This window comes from Pinus tabuliformis, chromosome 8, assembly GCF_031772625.1.
Source record: "Pinus tabuliformis cultivar Carrire ecotype Pingquan chromosome 8, CPIR1, whole genome shotgun sequence".
Taxonomy (NCBI): Eukaryota; Viridiplantae; Streptophyta; class Pinopsida; order Pinales; family Pinaceae; genus Pinus; species Pinus tabuliformis.
The window spans coordinates 1,085,351,452-1,085,372,061 of record NC_142294.1 but is presented as its reverse complement, the minus strand read 5'-3'; positions in this window follow the sequence as shown (position 1 = coordinate 1,085,372,061).

Below are 20,610 nucleotides of genomic sequence, written 5' to 3'. Positions count from 1 at the left end.
CTGATTCTTTTATATCCCCTAATTATCAAGATTCAATAATAATCACTTTTTTGGACTTGAAAATCTTTCTTTTGGTTCATTGTCCACTTTGCTATAGATTTTGTCTTCATAAATAGGTACCTTCTAGGAGCAGCTACAAGTGGTATTGGAGAAACCTTTTTTGTCTAGTGAAAGAAACTTCCAAATACTTGGGAGGACTGATAATCCAAGAAAATAAAAGTGTGGTAATGTTCATTCAATGTGATATGGAGAAGGTCATCGATGATATACATTCTACATGGATTGTACTAATATGTCTAGAAAGACAAACTCAAGAAATTGGATATTAAGAACTAACATTAGAGGCAAAAAGTAATGGGGTTTATGGATGCAAATTATTGGATATTCATGGGAAAATGGTTGAGTGATTAATAAAGGTCTTGACCAAGTGTTCTTTAGAAGAAATATGGCATCCTGAATTTTTTAATAGCTGGTCTTTATTGCCTTAGAGTTCAGTTAAAACATCAAACAAATTTTAATTATGGATCATACTGTTGAAATATGGCAACAAGAATATTCCAATTTAATTTGTCCTTGAATTAAATTGTGAATTAAAATCGAATTTAGTCTTAACAGCTACGTGGAAATAATTATTAATTAATTTTAAATTAATTAGTTGGAGAAATTCAAGTTAGAAGTCTTTCTGAAGTCATGCAAGAGTTATCCCTCAAATTAAGGAGATAAAATTGAGTTATATTTGAGTTGTAATTAGTTAACTCAGTTTACTGAGTTATGTCCAGTTAAATTAGTTCCAAACTGTTTGAGGAACTAATAGTGAATTAACAATCAGTTGATGCATGCATGCACTCAACTAGTGCTACTCTAGTTAACTGAAAAAGACCCAGTTGAGATTAAAGTCAAGGACATTGTACTATCATTTGCATGTGTTTTCTCAAAGAGAAAACTCATGCATGCAGTCAAGGATATATCCTTGAGGATTGCACAGTTTTTAAGTGTGTGAGATCAGAGTTTTCCACTTGGTAAATGTGAGCATCTGCGAGGATTGTACTGAGAGCTGGCTAGCTGTGAGAGCTAAAGCTTTGTATAATTCCTATGTATATCCACCTTGTATGATAATACAGATAGTGGGGCTTTTAGCTGAGGCTTTCCCCAAAGTATTTTCATGTGTATTATGCCATTGGTTCTTCTTATTCTGGTTATATTGTTCAGCTCAATATTTAAGCTTTCGCAAATTGATAGTGGAAGTAGGTTATAGTATTCTACTTTGATTTACATTGCATTATTGGGTTAACCTACACATATTTTCTACATGGTATAGGAGCTGGATTTGTAGAAATTTTCTACATGGTAATAGAGCGAGATGTGTAGAAATTTTCTACATGGTATAAGAGATGGATTTGTAGAGATTATCTACATGGTATCAGATGTGAACAATATAATGAGAAGACAATTCGAAGTTTGAAGTTCGGGGTTGTAGGTGCAAATCGAATTCATATCATACTTAAAGGTTGGCCAATGGCATTCTATGGCTTGAGACTCGTGTATGCCTTGGAAGGTAGCTTGAATTACATAGCATGGAAAGATACAATGGAGGCTATATTAGAAGACAATGTCTTGAAGGAATTCATTGATCAAGAAATCCCAAAGCCAGCTTCAACTAATGCACAAGAGTTGGCTGAGTGGAAGAAGTGTGTGGCGAAGGCGAGATGAATCATCCTTGAGGGAGTTAGAGACCATATTGTCTCGAATCTACATGGGAAGGATACTCCATTTTCAATGTGGAAGACATTGAAGGACCTCTACCAGAACAGTAGCGACCAGAGGAAATTGGCATTCAAGGATAAGATTCGAAGAATCAAGATGGAGAAGGGTGATACTATTTCCATATATCTGAGCAAGCTCACCACCTGCCGAGATGAGCTTGGAAGTGTGGGAATAACTACTACCGATGATAATATGGTGAGCCTCGCTCTCCTTTTCCTTTCAAAGAGTTAGAATAGCTACCATGACTCTATGAATGGAAGGGAGAAACTGCCGGATTGGGAACGACTGTGGTCGGATTTGATGTAAGAGTAGATCAGGAGGAGCACACGAGATGGTTCTTCATCCAAGGATGATGATGAAGAAAATCTGGCCTTATCAAGTAAGGCAAGGAAAGGGAAAGGGAAGGCTTCCCATTTCAAATTGAATTCTTGTCATGGAGGGAAGAAGGGTGACATGTCTAAAGTAAGATGCTTTAATTTTCATTAGATGGGACATTATGCAACTAATTGCCCATCGAAGAAGTCCAAGAAGGGATCATCAGAAGGATCAGAAGGTGATCCATTAGCCTCTCAGTTCGAAATGGACTTTACCCTCATTGCATGCATGGTGTCATCGATGATGGGTTGTGTCTAGTATCTTGACAGTGGAGCCTTATTCCACATGATCGGTGATAAAAGTTTATTCAGTGCCTTGGAGGAGAAATACCTCAAGATGCACATAGAGATGGGTGATGACAAAAGGTATAGTGTTTCAGGAGTGGGCACAATTGCTTTTCAGAGGGAGCATGGAGCTCCTCTCACCTTGAGAGATGTGATATATGTGCCTGGAATGAAGAAGAACTTGGTATCGATCGTAATGTTGGAGGACAAAGGCTACGATGTTGTCTTCAATAAAGGAAAGGCGTTCCTAAGACACATAGTGACGGGTCAGACCAAGAGGATAGGGATTCAGGTGAAGAATCTCTATAAAATAGAGATAGATGATTGTGCAACATTCAGTACGAAAGTAGAATTGGTGCAAAGCCAAGACATTGGCGAGTTGTGGCATAGGCGGTTGGGCCATTTGCATCATGGGGCTTTGAAGATAATGCAACAGATATCTCCGGGACTTCCCAAAGGTAAACTTAAGCATGTTGACACATGCAAAGGTTGTATCTTGGGAAATTACGCCAAGTATTCCTTTCATGATAGAGACAGTCGAGCAGAGGCTATCTTAGAGCAAGTTCATACTGATTTGTGTGGACCATTCTCGACGGCATCCTAGCAAAGAAAACGTATTATGTGATTTTCATTGATGACTATTCTCGTAAATTCTAGATTTATTTCATGCAAAAGAAGGACCAAAATTTCACAAAATTTCTGAGTTCAAAGCTTTGGTTGAGAAAGATTCAGGGAAGAAGATCAAGGCCTTGAGAAGCAACAATGGTGGAGAATATGTCTCTCAAGAGTTTAAGGACTTTTGTGCAACGGAAGGAATTAAATGAGAGTTGACGACACCTCATAACCCACAGTAGAATGGGGTGGCCGAGAGGAAGAACAGAACTATTGTAGGCGCAGCATGGGCAATGCTGCATGACCAAGGCCTACCACTTGACTTATGGGCTGAGGCATGAAACACATCGGTCTATCTGCAGAATAGAAGCCCACATCACATACTTGGGATGAAGACCCCAGAGGAAGCTTTCTTTGGTAAGAGACCAGATGTGGGTCACTTCAGGATATTTGGCTCATCAGTATATTGCCATGTGACAAAGGATGCATGGAAGAAGCTTGAACCGAAAGCAGAGTTGGGGATATTTGTGGGGTACACTGATAAAGCTCACAACTATTGGGTGTACTTGCCTACCAGTCAGAGGACAGTGGTTCGTAGAGATCTCAAGTTTGATAAGCAGAAGGCCATGCGAGTTTCACTTGAGAGGGAGCTCCAACTACAGGTTGTGGAGGAACTGTTGGTTCCTAAGGAGGAGGATCCTTTGATTGATGCAGCGCTGACACATGTAGAGGTTCCAGGAGTGGAGACATCCACTCAAGCAGAGTCTTCTAGAGATGGATGGAAGCACACAAGAGAAGCTGACATATTGTTGGAGGATGCGAGAGAGAATGTGTGAGCCCATCTTCTCAGCACAGACAGAGGAGGTCACCTGAGAGGTACACTAGATACATGGCCCTTGCTAAGGAATGTGTTAAGACCAAGCCATATTCCTTTGAGGAATGAGTGCAGCAGCCGATTTGGGTTGATGCTATGGTGGAGGATTACGACTCCATAGTACGTAACAGTGTTTGGGATGTGGTTCCAAGACCGGAGAACAAGTCAGTTGTGAGTTCCCATTGGCTTTATAAGGTATTTTAGATGAAAATCATTTTGAAGATGAGAAGAACCATCTTATGAATGTATTCACTAAAAATGGATACAATAAACACCAAGTGATCAAAGCCTTTAAGAATGCAAAGAATCCTAAAAACAAATAACCAATAGATGATCATTTAGGCGAAGTGCGCCTCCTTTACATATTAGGCACAACAGATAAAATTGTGCACATTTTAAAAAGGAACAAAATTAGAACCACTTTCAGACCCATGAACACCATCAGTACATGTGTAAAAGCGGTCAAAGATCCCGTTGATCCCAAATGCCACAAAGGAGTTTACATGGTTCCATGTTCTTGTGGAAAAACATACATTGGAGAAACTGGTCGATCTATCCATACCAGAATTCAAGAACATGCCGTAGATATAAAACATAACCGCTTAAAAACCTCAGCCCTGGCTGAACATTCCAGTAAAACCAATCATCACATCTGCATTGAAAACTCTAGGGTAGTAGCCAAGATTGATCATTACCACGATAGAAAACTAAGAGAAGCCATAGAAATAGGCAAAAACCCTAACAACCTCAATTGAGATGAAGGATGGAAAATAAGTGACAATTGGATTCCTACTTTAACATCCTAGAAACACCCTCCTCCATCTCAACCCTTCCCCCATTACCCTTGACCTCCCTCCCCTCCAGTCCCTTTGCATCTCTTAACCCTATTTATTCTATCCAATGAGATTTGTCTTACACAATTACTGATCTATCCTGATGATGAGCCACAGTGGATGGCTCGAAACATCGATTCAAACAATCATGGATGCAAGAACTCTGGAAGAAAACTACACACAAAGCACTAATCGCCGAAGCCTCAAAACAAGAAGGTAAAGCAAGCTGCTGATGGTAGTGTGGAGAAGCATACGGCAAGATTTGTTGCCGGTGGCTTTTCACAGGTTGAGAGGATCATGTTGCTACAGTATATTTCGATAGAGCAGCAAGATGTTGACATTTTGACAAAGGCATCATCAAAGTGTAAATTCGAGTTCCATAGAGACAGGATCGTGGTGGCATATAATCCCTTTCTTGTTGAGAGGGGGTGTTGAAATATGGAAACAAGAATATTCCAATTTAATTTTTCCTTGGATTAAATTGTGAATTAAAATTGAATTTAGTCTTAACAGCTACTTGGAAATAATTAATTAATTTATTTTAAATTAATTAGTTGGAGAAATTCAAGTTAAAAGTCTTTCTGAAGTCATGCAAGAGTTAACCCTTAAATTAAGGAGATAAGATTGAGTTATATTTGAGTTGTAATTAGTTAACTCATTTGACTGAGTTAAGTCTATTTTAATTAGTTCTAAACTGTTTGAGTAACTAATAGTGAGTTAACAGTTAGTTGATGCATGCATGCACTCAACTAGTGCTTCTCCAGTTAACTGAAGATTCCCTCATCAAAAACTCATGCATGTCTATTTTGAGAAAGACCCAGTTGAGATTAAAGTCAAGGACATTGTATTATCAGTTTCATGTGTTTTCTCAAAGAGAAAACTCATGCATGTAGTCAAGGATAAATCCTTGAGGATTGCGGAGTTTTGAAGTGTGAGATCAAAGTTTTCCACTTGGTAAAGGAGAATCTTCCACAAGGAACAATGCAAGGAAATAGGATCTTGGAGGGAAGAAAGGAAGGTTGGAGAGAAGCAAAGATTGCCTATGAGCATCTGTGACGATTGTACTGAGAGCTGGCTAGTTGTGAGAGCTAAGGCTTTGTATAATTCCTATGTATTTCCACCTTGTATGATGATACAGATAGGGGGTTTTTAGCTGAGGCTTTCCCTAAAGTATTTTCATGTGTATTGTGCCATTGATTCTTCTTCTTCTGGTTATATTGTTCAGCTCAATATTTAAGCTTCCATAAATTGATAGTAGAAGTAGGTTATATTATTTTGCTTTGATTTATATTGCATTATCGGGTTAACATACATAGATTTTCTACACATACCATGTGACAAAGTCATTCCACTGCTATCAAAATGGAATGAGTTGCATTTGTATCATCACTATTTCCACCTAAAGAGGCATGACGGCTTTAGTGGATGCTAGTAGACTATGATATGATGCACTTGGTGACATGTGTTTCCATTTCTACATATTCTTCCATAGAGGAGCATCTTCTGATGCATTTCACACTTCATTATGAAAAACTACATATTTGGAGGCATGACTCATCTTCTAGTGGGATTTACAAAGAAATGGGGAGGTTTATAAATAATATAAGATAATTATATTTATGTCCAACTAATGACCACAAAGTAGGTCAAAGGGATTGTTGAGTACAATGATGTCCATAAAATGTGAGAGAACCAAACGGTCTCCTATAAAAAAGACAATGCATGAATATAAAAGGTACATTACATGAACATAAAAGATACAATGTATGGAATTCCTTGACGTAGAAGATCCAGGGGCTAATGGGTCTGAGGATTAGACCCATCTCTCCTAACATCCGAGGTTGATCATGGAAAATTTTAGGGGCGAATGTTCCCCTTTTGGGGGAATTAAGGGGTTTTAAATTTTTAGTGGGTGAATATTTTGTATCATAGTACATTTTTACAAATCGCCTAAAATAGCCCACCTTATTTTAAGGGAGAGGGTAAAAAAGTAAATTTAGCCCTTGAAATTAGAAGTTACAACTTTCCATTCACCCTAATTTTCAAGAATAGGTTTAATTAAAGTGAATCCTATGGGCCAAATACCATATTTATAAAAGAGGTATGGTAAATTAATAAAAATGTAAATAAATGAGAGGTATGGTAAATAAATAAAACAGTTTTTATATTTACTCCATAAGTTGCCTTATATGCATGCAAGGGTGTAAACAAATAAAAATATAAATAAAGTGGAGGTATAGTAAATAAATAAAACCTCTTTTTATACTTACTCAAAAAGTATGGTAAACAAATAAAAATATAAATAAACTAGATGTATGGTAAGTAAATAAAACCTCTTTTTATATTTAGTCCATAACCCTCTTTCTATTTATGAAGGCTCAAAAAATAGGTTTTATTTAAGTGAATCCTATAGGCCAAATACCATATTTGTAAAAGAGGTATGGTAAATTAATAAAAATATAAATAAACGAGAGGTATGATAAACAAATAAAACATTTTTTTATATCTACTCCATAAGTCACCTTATATTTACGAACACTCAAAAAATGCGGTATATTTAGGTGAAACCTATGGGCAAAATACTATGGGCTAAATACCATGGGCTAGCTTATTATTAATACCATGCAAAAAAACATTATTAACCCTAATATTAGAATTAATAAAAATAAAAGTGGCACATGGTATTGACCCATGGTATTCATGTGGAATGTAGCCTATTTAAATGGGGAAATTAAACCATCATAGGTCCATCTTTACTTTGATCTACTAAGCCCCGACAGGGATAAAATATCGTGATATGCAAACTAGCATAGAGTGAAAAAATATTTGATCCCTCTTGGGGCTTGGTGGATCAAGAGTAAAAATGGATGTTGTAATTTAAGGTATGTTAAACATTTTAACTTGGTTAAAATAAAAAATAAAATAAAAATCAATTATTAATTTTTATAAAATACTAATAGTAATTTTTAAGCTCCAGGTTTATGATAACCCATGGTAATACCATGGTATTCATGTGAGAATATACTATTTAAAGGGGAAATTATATCATCTTAGATCCATCTTAATTCTGGGTCTACCAAGTGCTCAGAGGGATAAATAGATTTCATCCCCATAAGAGTGGTAGATGTGGAGTTAAGACGGATATAGGTTTGTTTTTATGATAATGAAGATATTAAATAGACTTATGAAATTATATTGTAAAAACATCTTGAGGTGAATGGTTAAAGCTACATTTAGTCACTTCACAAAATTTAGTAAAAAATACCAATATCTCCATTAATATTGGTTTTTAACTTTTTCTAATTTAACAAAAAAAATTCAAAACAATGAAACCTTATCACTCTTTCCGCATCACCCTTGCAGAAGATTTCTCACCATTTTTCAAACATTCTCAATATGATATCTTCATGAAAAAGTTCAGGTACTGATGTTGGATTAGTTGTTTGAAAAATAAGCTAGTTTGTACAACCTTTCATCTTTTGTGCTATTCTTAGTTTGTCCTAATGATCTATAGGGGTTGGAACCATTGCACCATATTTTCCTAAAAGGTGGAGATTGTTCACCAAAAAGGAAATTAATCTACATGTTACAGCACTGTTAAAAAATGCGAGACCTATGAGGGTAGTAAATTATGCTAATAAGCAATTTAGATTCGGAGAGACCTAATTAAATTTTATTATTTAATTGAAGATTTCCAATTAAAATAATAATAAATCTACATTTATATATTCATATATTGATTGGAAGGATTCTCACAATGGTCACTTCTTTCAATTAGATCCCCTTCAAGCCTTTGGGATACCTAATACTTTCTTATATAATATAGTTGGGGCTTGCTACTTGTTGGCGTGTTGGGGTAAACAAACTTGATGTGTTTTTTTTTTTATCTCGCGGTTGGAGTCTATAGAATAAGAAAGAAATTTGATAACTTGAAAAAAGTGGTAGCTTGACAAAATTTGTAGAGAAAAGATTAATCTCTCCTACCTTGACAGAACTCGTTGTCAATATCAACACCTACAAGAACTTTGTTGTGGAATATTATCAAAACTAATAGAAGGATATGAAAGAGTGTATTGTAAGAACCTTGACAAACATGGCCATTGAAACTTGGAACGTTGTTTGTAGGAAGAGAAAATTATGTTTCTTTTTTCCAAACATGTATGTTAGTATATTACAGTTTAATGAATATGTTTTCTTATTATCATATATGGTTTCATACTTTAACAAAACATTCGCCAAGACTTCACAATGTTTTATTATTTAGTGAAAGAATCTCCATCACTGTACAAGATAATATAATCTGGTGAGAGATTCGCCAAAAAAATTATATATACATATTATATTATTCATAAAATCACCTCCCATTTTTCCTATGTATCATGGGGATTAGCCAATTTATTATACATATAAATTTAGGGTGGTTCTTAAAATTTTCGCTGAGGCTGATTGAAGAACACTGAAAAAAGTTCCACAAAGTTTGTTGGCTCGATGAAGGGAAAGTGGGAGATGCATACTATCGACTAACTCATTGTCTAGGGGAGTTTGCGCACTGTTGAGGTTTGGAGGACCTAGTCCATCTCCCAGGGACGGATCTAAGATGGTTTCACTGTTGAGGTCTTGCGTGGTGGGGTGAGGTCCCATAGATCCTCACTAGTATAGAGTCTAGATATGAAACAGTATCAATCATTCTCTTTTTGCCCATGTCTGAAGGTAGTAGCCTGAAAAATGTTGTGATCCTCTGTGTGGGGTCTGGTTTGATGGGAGGCTGAAGAATATAGGGCCAAACATCTCTGACCAGGATACCTGAAAAATTCTGCGAGGGTGTAAGAGTCTCTGAACAAGAAATGGAACCTTCCTGTAATCTTGTAGTAGATAGGGCATCGAAAATGAAGTGCACCTTGGTCTCTAATTCTTGTAAATGACATACTTGGCAGATTTAGTCTGGTCTATCAATCTAGTGGTCCATCTCTACCTGAAGTCTATGAGAACCTACTTTGAACTGGCGTAGAGGAATGTGAAGAGCATGCATCCATTGCTAAAACACATACTGGGGTCGAATAATGTGCCCGCTTCTCAACTCCAAGAAGTGCTCAGCGTAGAAGGCCATCATTGGGTGCAACCCACCCGTAGGATTGACCCAAGTGACTTGGATGTACTGCCTGTATATGTCCACACTGATGATCTTGTTTAGCTCTTGTCTAGTAGGTAGAAGGTGACCAAGAGAATCCAAGGAATATCGGAAAGGAGGGAGACTATCCAACTGAATTCCCATTGACTCTAAGAGATATGAAACTCTTGTAAACCAACATCTATCCTAACCCAAGTGAGTAGAATGATCAATAGTCTCAGAAGACCAATATTCCAAGTAAGGGTAACGGTCCCTACTCTTTATCGAGTTTGCAAATCCCCGGACATAGTGCAAGAATGAGACCAAACTAAAGACTCTCTCAAGCTGAAAGGACTGAGCTCCAAACTCTGCAAGGATGATGTGATGAGGTATTACCTATTTTCATCTAATAATGTGATAGAGAAGAAGAGTATGGACTCTCTCAACTGAAGCCCAATCTGACTCAATTAAAAACGGTCCCCAAATATCTGAGCCATATAGAATAATGGGATGGATCAAGGTGTCCATGAGGCTCATCTTGGATGAGATGTCATGGAAGTGATGTTGAAAGCACTACCTCTTGAGAAGGGCTAAGGATGCATATCCTTTGTTGACCCAAGGTGAAGCACTGGTCGAAAACTGAAGCGGGGTCCTGAGAATTTCACCCCCAAGTACGTATACATGCTAGTGATCTCAACCTTCTCCCCTTGGAATAGGAAGTGAAGGTTCGAAGTTTTCTTCACCCGATTGAAGATGATAACCTTGGTTTTATCCAAGTTGACCATCAACTATTAAAGATTGCAAAAAAGAGCTAAGACATCCAATTTCCTTTGTAATCCTTTTGAAGATGAGGAGAGGAGGACCGCATCGTTAGCAAAAAGTAGAATAGATATCATGACCTGGTGAAGAAGGAAACCATCAGTGTCCTGGATATGCTTGTTTAGAAAAGCCTCCAACTCATCAATATAGATCCTAAACAAGGTAGGGGACAATGGAAAATCGTGTTAAACGCCAATAGTTCTTTGGATGGAATTAGACATCCCATGAGCCATGCGAAGATGACCAAGGAAAGACTCATATAAGCATGTAATAACTTTCAATAGGCTCTTCGATATGCCAATATATTTGAGTCTCTAGAGTAAGGTTTCCCTCAGAATAGATTCAAAAGCTTTCTAAAAATATACGAAACAACAATAGACTTTCGAAGAGTGGTTTCGTGCCTCCTCAATCACAACGTGAAGGCTGAAGATGTAGTCAATGGTCGGATGAGCTACTCAAAAACTTTCATGTCCCGTAGCTCTGAGTTGTCTCTGCTCAAAATCACTGGAGAGCTTCCTATGTAGAACAGTAGCATAAAACTTCGATAATTTGTGGCCCACCATGATCATTATGTATTTATTGGGATTTGAGCGGGGCCTGATTTGTTGATTGGATGGATGATGTGGTGTGACCATCTACATGGTTGAAGAGATAAGCCAAATAGCGAACCAGAGCATGGAAACAGTGTTTAAAGAACTCTTCTTGGTAGCCTTCCTCATCGGCTACTTTACTGCTACTCATCACCCAAATAGCCTCTCTAATATTTTTGGCTGAGAATATGTAATAGGAAGGGGGTGGGGAGGTAACATGAATTTGGCGCTACCATGGAATATCATAAAGGTTGGAAGTGTGAGAGAAAATGGATATAGGGTCGAGGTCAGATGGAAGAGGGGAACGTCAGGGAAGGATGGTATGACAAAATTGTTTAGGGGAGTGGGCAAGGAGAGTAGAATGTTCTCATCTTCTATGAGAGGTCATTTCTTGCGATGAAGGAGATGATGGTAAGAATATTTGAGATCAGGGTATAAGGGTTGAGAGTGGGTGAAAGCATATCAAAGTTCTTGATGTAGAGTCTTTCATTCGTCATCGTACCATTTGTTCATGGGGCAATATCCAACTCTTCAGGAGGAGGAATTGGAATGAGTGGAGTGAGGGAAGGATTTGAGTGATACTTCCCGAATGGAAGATGAGAGATGGGTGTATTTAGTGGAAGAAAAATCAAGCAAGGAGAACAGGGTCTCTAATGGGAGAATCTTTCATAGAGTAGAGGAAAAGATGTCAGGGTCACCTTCGTCAAATTGAAAGGTGGTTCGACGTGGGCCTCGAGGGGAAGGATGGGGTGGAAGGGGAGGGTGAAACTAGAGAGAGAAGGAAAGAAGTGCATGATCCGCAATGGGTATGGGGGAGACTGAGAGATGGTGAATAAAAGGGAGCAATTTTTAGCTAGGGAGGACATAATCAACTACACTTGCACCCCCACCATATTGGCCGCACGTGAAAAAGTGAGAGTCTGGGAAATAGGGAAGACCATTGAGAATTAACGACATGTGAGATTCCCCCAACTACAATAGATGATTACCATAAACTGGTGTGGGCCCCAAAGCATCATCTGACATCCAGTGAAGCCAAATTTAGTCTGGATCTATCCTTTGGGTACAAAACACATCCTCTGATCGATAGTGGAGAGGGATTTGGAGATCTATAGTATGAGCATTGAAGTCAACTAGGAGGATGACTTTCCCAATAGACAAGTATTGGGTGATGCTAGTGTACAAGTCTATAAATGGGTCCCCATTTGAGCCATCATGGATGACAAATGGTGAAGAGGTTGGGGGAAGTAATAGATTGTAATGTAGGTTTCCCTTGGATGAGAGACTCCGACACTAATATGAATCCACATAAACCTAGAACACCCATCTTCGACTACCATAGATACCCTGTTCCAGAGTGATTCACTAGCCAAAAAAGAAACTCCACTTGATCCGCTGACCCCTCTTGAGCTCCTCGTCTCCTGCCTGCAAACTAAGAACCATTGGTAACCTGCGATATATGGGAGAGGTCTAACAAGGCTTGCATGTGTCTCGGTCACGAAGGGGATGTCCACTTATTTGAGAGCATCATACCAAAGTCCTAACGATGACTAGAAAGATCCATTGCCATTCCAACAATGGATAGAGATGCATGTACCCTATCGTCTTCCCAAGCAAGTCTGTCATTTGGAACCTTCAGTTCGAGGTTCCCATCCAGGTGGGAAGGAGTCCCAAATGACTACTTGAATATTCCTGATAACTTCCCATTTCCATGCTTGTCATGCTACCATAAATTGTTCTTTGGATCGTTTAACTTCTGCAACTTGTGCTCGAGTGAGGTCCTCATCCAAGAAAATCCTGTTGGGGAGAGAAAAAAACTTCTGCTTAGCCCTAAGGGCGTAGAGTTGATCAGATGTAGTCTGAACCCTGAGGAAGAGAGCGGATTCGTAACCTAACTAGGCTCTATCCAAAGTTATATGAGGGAGGCTAAGGGTATCTTGAAGGAACCTACTCCCCACTTCCATAGGATCTAGAGAGGAGTGAGGTAAAGGGAGACCTCTCATCTTAAGATTCAATTCTCTCACTCGTCTAGTGCATTCTTTCACAAGTTTTTCTTGCACCACCTCCTCAATTGCTACAAGAGGGGTAGGAGTTTTATCCTTTGCATGAACTGCTTGTTCCTAAGAATTAATGTGTGTCTCAGTTTCTTGTTTGAAGGTGGCCTATTGGGATTATATTTTTTCTTGCTTGCTTTTAAGGTTGATTATTTCTGCATGCAACGAATCATTTGGAGGATGGAGATTTTCCTGCTCTTTTCTTTCATGTAATATCTTCCTAAGGGATAAATTATCCCCTTCCACCTCCGAAACTCTAGTAGAGAGGCTGTGTATTTTAGAACAGAGCTTATTGTTTTCTGTTTCAACAAATTCCATTTTTTGCAAAATTGTTTTACTTGGGTTGTCCAAAATGAAAAATTTGACTCCATGGTTTTTTCATGGACCCTAGTTTCAAGCTACACCCCTTGACCTTTAACCATTTTTACTGTGGGTTCAGGTGAAGCTGGAGCCTATGACAAGATTTCAAGGAATTGGTTAATGTCCATGTGTAGGTCCATCAAAAGTACTGTAAAAATACTGTACAAATAGGAGCTATAACTTCAGTTGTTATACAATTCATTCATCAAACACTTAGCGTCCATCCTCTCTTCCTTTCCTAGTTTCCACCTCTGTTGTTGTTGTCTGTAGTTGGTGCCTAGAACTTAGCTCCCAATGTGCCCTTAAAAGGAAATGTAGAATCCTTTGTACACTTCTTCAAAGAAGCCTCACGAATACTATTGTGACGGGAACCTTTAATGACATAAAGATCCTGCAAACGACTATGATCCTATGTCGTGCAAGCTCCAACGCATACCCCAAGAAAATATCTAGATGCCAGCCAACTCCAGAACACAAATGCTTGATAGAATCCTTGCATTGGGAGGGAACCCCCAGGCACTTCTCCCCTGTTAGTTGTTTCATCGAACCCACACGCCTAAAATATGAACTGGACAATCCATCTCTGTGAAATCAATACACTCAAGGGGACGAGCAAAATCGATGACTGGGAACCTAGGTGCAGGTTGGATGGCAAGAGCCTTGATGTTATCATATATGCCTGGAGGATGCCACCTGATTTGTTGCCTGGATGATAGCAAGAGATGTGAAATGTTGGAACCCTCCCTCGCCATGTTTCCTTGATTAATATTTTATGTTATTGCTAATTGGTCCGCCAGGGGCATCGAAATGATGAGGACTAAATTAAGCTGGAAAGAAAAATGCATAAATAAGTAGGATATGGTGACAAGTGGCATTTAAAACTCTTCTTTTAAGGTCAAAGATACATCCTAGGAGGAGCACCCATCATCTTAGAATATTTTTGGAGTGTCACATGCACCAAAGAAGAGTAACACTCCAATATGGAAGTATTTAGGGCTTTTCAAAGAAAAGTAAGGCATGGTGAAATGCAAAAATACCTTATTTGAGAGAATGCCCTAGCTAGAGAGAAAACACATGGTACCTATGCATTATTTAAAGAAGGATTATAGCATAATTTGAGGAGCACTCCATCTTTTCTTGAGTTATATTGCTATTTTGTTAAGAGGAAACTTCTAGATGGTCATTCTTGAAGACCACCCAAGTGAGGAAGGTGACACATGGTAGCAAGGAAGTATCTAGCACATTCCCCAATCCTAAATAAGAACCTCTATGAGCACTCTCCTTCAAGGAGGCTTCCAGACCTTATGTATATTTTAGAATTGTGTTTTGGAGGAAAAGGGGGATCCATAACTTTGTAGAGAATTCATGATAATATTTTCTTAGAAAGTGGTTGATGAAAGAAGCTACAAAAGGAGGAGAACTTCTCATTTGCAAGGCATGGTTGGATGAATGGGATTTTCCCTCCAAGATTAGTTGAATATCTCTTCATAGAAAGAAGTTAATGGTCAAGTTCAATGTAAGGTTTCTCCATTTATTCTTTCTTTTGCATGGACAACTAGGATTTTGCAAAGATTTCCATTGTATGTTGTTGTTGGAATATTATTTGTAGAAGGGAATTATTTCTCCAATAAGAGGATGTTAGGACTAAGTTAAAAAGTTAAAACCTCTCCAACTCTTGATGTAACCTCAGATGGTTGAAGAAATTTTCTGCTGGAATTCTCTGGTTATAGTTGTTCATTCATAGTTTGAAGTTTGTTGTAACTAAGAAAGTAGGTTAAGTGTGGTATGTTTTGGCTCCTTGATTTCGTGGTGAAATTAGATTTGAAGATATGTTATGTTGTTAGTTGATCTGTGATGTACCAATTTTAAATTATGCAATTTTTTCTTTCATAAACAAACTTCCTTTGGCAAATTTCTACAGACATTTAGAGTGCAATAATTTCATCAAACACTTGGCGTGCACAATAAGGGAAATACTACAATAAGAGGAAATAAGAGGCAACCATTAATTTTATTACTTAATTCAGAGAGCTATTACTATATAGGTTCACTTTGTGACAACTTTTGACCAATCTCACCCCAGTGGTATAGACTGGTATAAACTTAGAAAGAAAGTACATAATGTTAGCCTCCTTTAGAAATTTTGAACCATTTAATCATGTTGCTTAGTACAAAGAATTTGGCCTCAAATTTTTGTAGGAAACTTATATATTATCTCAGCCTCATAATATGATGATTGATCTCAAACCCATCCTCCTAAAAACACTGATATATGGTGCCAAATATGAGAACTATCACCCTTCAAATCTCATCCCTCCCTCAGGAATATATTATCAACATATTAATGATGATCTCCTCTAGGAGTATGACCCTCATCTCAGCTGATCTTGGTCCATGTAAGGCTAACTGCTCAAACCCAACAATCACACTTAGAAAATGATGGTATTTGGCCTCTTTGGTACAAGGTCCTCATCCTCCTTAAACAATGTAAACTTTGAAATGGGAACTATAAACTCAAAACGGGAACTATGGCCAAAACCACCAAAAAAACATCAAAAACAGTGCTAAAAATGAAAAGTGTGTATACTGGAACGATGTTTTTTTTTTGGGGACAATTTTGAACATGTTTTAAAAATGGCAGTGAAAACAAAATTTTTGTGCAAAATACAGCTTGAAAACGAAAAGTGATTATACTGGAACGATGATTTTTTTTCTTAGGATCAATCTTCAAAATTTAAAAAAAATGCTAGTAAAATGATCCAACAACATAAAAATGACTCATAACTTCTCATTTAACACCATATGGAAATCAAAAATTTTATTTCAAGATACGATGCATACATCAGTTAGATAAACTGTCTTAAACAATTATTCAAAATCACTCATATTTTCTTGCACACCATCAAAATTCACATCTTCATATGAGTGACTGGATGCTGACGAAGATGTTCCATATTCTTCTCTTTCATCAACTAGTGCCCCATCTGAGTCCACATGCATTCCCATCATTTCAGGTTTCAAAATTCTTCTAGATCTACGACTGGTTTCAGTAGACTCCCATCTCAACATTGTTCCTTCTGGTAACAACCTTTTCAGAATCTCTATTGTCTTGAAGTGAAGAGTTCCTCTCTTTGTTAAATTGAAGTCATAAACAAGTATGTCAACATCCTCCAATTTCAATATGTATGTGTGGCGACGATTTATATTCGTACCCTTTATTTTTCTCTTTTCGCCATTTTTTTGTCAACTACCATCTCTAGCTTATACACACCATTGAATAGGTGTGTATTTGTGGCATACCAATGTACTTAAACACTTGTAACATCCTCATTTTCTGTAAAGACCTTTAAAACTTTAGCAACCCAGAATGGATAGCCATTGGGATCTCCATCTGCTAGCACTGCGATCATGCAACCCTCCTTAATATCTTGTACTAAACCCATGTAAAGGTATTCCATGGCTTCACGTTGTGCATGAGATCTTTTGGAACCAATATACATCTCTCTTTCCTCTGCCTGTGAAGAATTAATAATACCTTGAGATTGTTGTTGTTCAACAATGTTTATTTGCTCATGTGCATTCGACACATTTTGTGGCCAAATAAATGGATTTTTCAAAGGTATATCTTCATTTGTTGTTGTTGAAATGATATCACTTTGATTATTGAAAAATGACTCCCACCAAACTGAATCAGCAATGTCAAAGTACTCATATGTATATCTAATACATTTTTTAATTTCTTCTAGGCAATCAGAATAATTTATATCTCTATTTTGTCTGCGTGCATTATGAACTTCACCAATTGATTGTAATAACAATATTTTTGATGCAAATATTGGATGATCTGGAATGAACTTCAAAAATTGCAAACCTGACGACGATGCCCATTCTACAATAGTTGAATACTTCTTGCCCCATATTAGTGTTTTCTCATCAATTTTTTTTATACGAAATTGATGTTGGAAGCTAATGTCATTAAGTTGTTCAATTCATTTCCCTTCACCATATGATCCCATAATAAACCTTTGCATGTAAACAGTTTCCTCCAACACATCAAAAATAGGCTCTAGCATGTATGATTTCTTAATACATTCAATTAATGATGGAAAGCTCCCAACTTCCTTCCTCGTTAATGTGACTGAAAAATTACTGAACGTATGATCAATATGGTCATGAGTGTGCCTGACAAGAAGGAAACCAACCCTTACCTTCTGAAAAATTCTCAATTCAACAAGCATGTTTAGATATCCAAAAACAACCTGATTTTTGTTTTCACGGCAAGTGTTGTCCAATTGTAGATACAAAACTTCAGGAAGATTACCAGGCCAATGAGAAAGCACATCATGAATTATGGTTATGGTCAGATTTGCATCATTATGAATATTTGGAGTTGTTAAGTACACCTTTGGCAACATTTTCCCATTGAATACCATACAACCGACCAAGCAATATTGAATAAAATTTTCCTCCTATAAATTTTTCGGTGTGCGAACAAAATGTGGTAAAAGTGTTTTCTTCTGGTCCATACCATCAATTATCAAACCCAAATATTTATTCGGATTATCATAACACTTCTTTTGATGCTTATACAACTTTTTCCTTTCATTTGTTTGTTTTTCGCGATGCTCCTGAAGTTCTTTGACAATTGAATCTACACAACATAAAAGAAAGCCATTAAGAAATATGTTTTCATACTTGATGAATATACAATTTTAAAAGCTAAAGTTATGAATGCTTACCTCTTTTTGACCCTTCACATTTGTCCCTTTTTTATTTAAGAGAAGCACATGTACTGCAAATCCCCATCCTTGTCTTCTTAGGAATACAGACATTGTTTAATTCTTTCTTCCATACCTTCATAAAATATTGATATGTAATAAACCGGCCATGTCCCTCAGCACCTTCTGCATATTCTTTGTATAAGTTGTAGATTTCTCGCCTTGAAAAATTATCTTGAATATGTATTGTCTCTCTATTCGTCATACACTCTCCATGCTTTGAAAAGAAATCTTTCATCCATGACATTGTAGTATTTGATAATGGCCCAAACTGTCTTTTATGACATACTTTAGAATAAAAAGTGGGATCCTTTTCCAAATTTTCTTGAATTCTTGAGAGACGAAAATTCCCAATCAAATGAAACATTTTGAAAGCTTTTCTATATATAAATAAAGTCCTAATATGATAATCATAACCTGAAAATGTAGATTGCATGCACCCAACTAAATATGAATTTTGCATGCTTTTATTCATTGACAAATATCTCTTCCTGCTCTCTAATGCAAATTTGAAATCCATATGTTTCAAGCAATATTTTTGGCAACATTCACTTGAAATGAATGCGCTGATAGAACTTCTTCTCGTCAGATATTTTTCTCTACCCCTTGTATAACTAGAACATCTTGCATTGATACGAAAAGGTCTACTCCTACTCCTCGATACAATATTTCTTGGCAACATCTCCATCATTGGATCATCATTTTTATAAGGATTTTCATCATCATTAAGAGGAATGTTATCCACACTATGATTCGCTGTGCTTTTCAAATACTGACTTGGAGGATATTCTTCATCTTCCCCTTCTTCAGTGCTACTGTCATAGTCCTTAGAATTCAGACTCAATGGAAAATTTGACTCGATGTTTATTGGATATTCTTCCTCATGTGCATTTTCAGTGCTGCTCTCATAGTCCATAGAATTAGGACTAAGTGCATCATCCTGTCCTTCATCACTGCTACCTTTATACTCATTAGAATTAGGACTAAGTGCATCATCCTGTCCTTCATCATTGTTGCTCTCATAGTCCTTAGAATTAGGACTAAGAGGACATTGTGACACTCCATTCTTTTGAAATTCATCATCACACTCTTCATCACTGTTGCTCTCATAGTCCTTAGAATTAGGACTAAGTGGACACCGTGACACTCCATTCTTTTGAAATTCATCATCCCGCTCTTCATCACTGCTGCTGTCATAGTCCTTAGAATTAGGACTAACTGGACACCGTGATAGTCCATACTTTTGAAATTCATCATCCGGCTCTTCATTAAAGCTGCTCTCATAGTCCTTAGAATTAGGACTAACTAGACACCGTGACACTCCATACTTTTGAAATTCATCATTATGCTCTTCATCATTGCTAGTCTCATAGTCCTTCGAATTAGGACTAAGTGGACACTTTGACACTCCATTCTTTTCAAATTCGTTATCACACTCTTCATCACTACTGCTCTCATAGTCCTTAGAATTAGGACTAAGTGGACACCGTGACAATCCATTCTTTTGAAATTCGTGATCATGCTCTTCAACATTGTTGCTCTCATAGTCCTTAGAATTAGGAATAAGTGGACACCATGACACTCCATTCTTTTGAACTTCACCATCATGCTCTTCATCACTATTGCTCTCATAGTCCTTAGAATTAGGACTAAGTGGACACCGTGACACTCCATTCTTTTGAAATTTCTCATCAAGCTCATCATCACTGCTGCTTTCATAGTCCTTCGAATTCAGACTAAGTGGAATCTATGACTCTTTATTTATTTGAAATTCTCCATCCCCTCTTTCATCAGTGCTGCTCTCATAGTCCTTAGGATCAGGACTAAGTGGAACAATTGACTTTCTATTCATAGTGGAAGAATTCTTGCTATATTCATCCATATGAATAGAGTTGTTACGCGATGAAGATGTTGATGCTGTATAAATCGAAACTTCACTATCAGGAAAATCCATCCCTTTCAAATAGAAGATGTTGAATGATACAAATGGAGAGTCTCCTAAAGATATTATATAGCTTAGAGAATGAAATTTTCCCTCCAAAATCGCCCCCCCCCCCCCCCCCCCAAAAAAAAAAATTTCGCGAAAATATTTCCCTCCTAAAAGTTTGTGAGATTTATTTCTCTTCATTATTTTATTCTACAATTTAATGAAAAATGTAA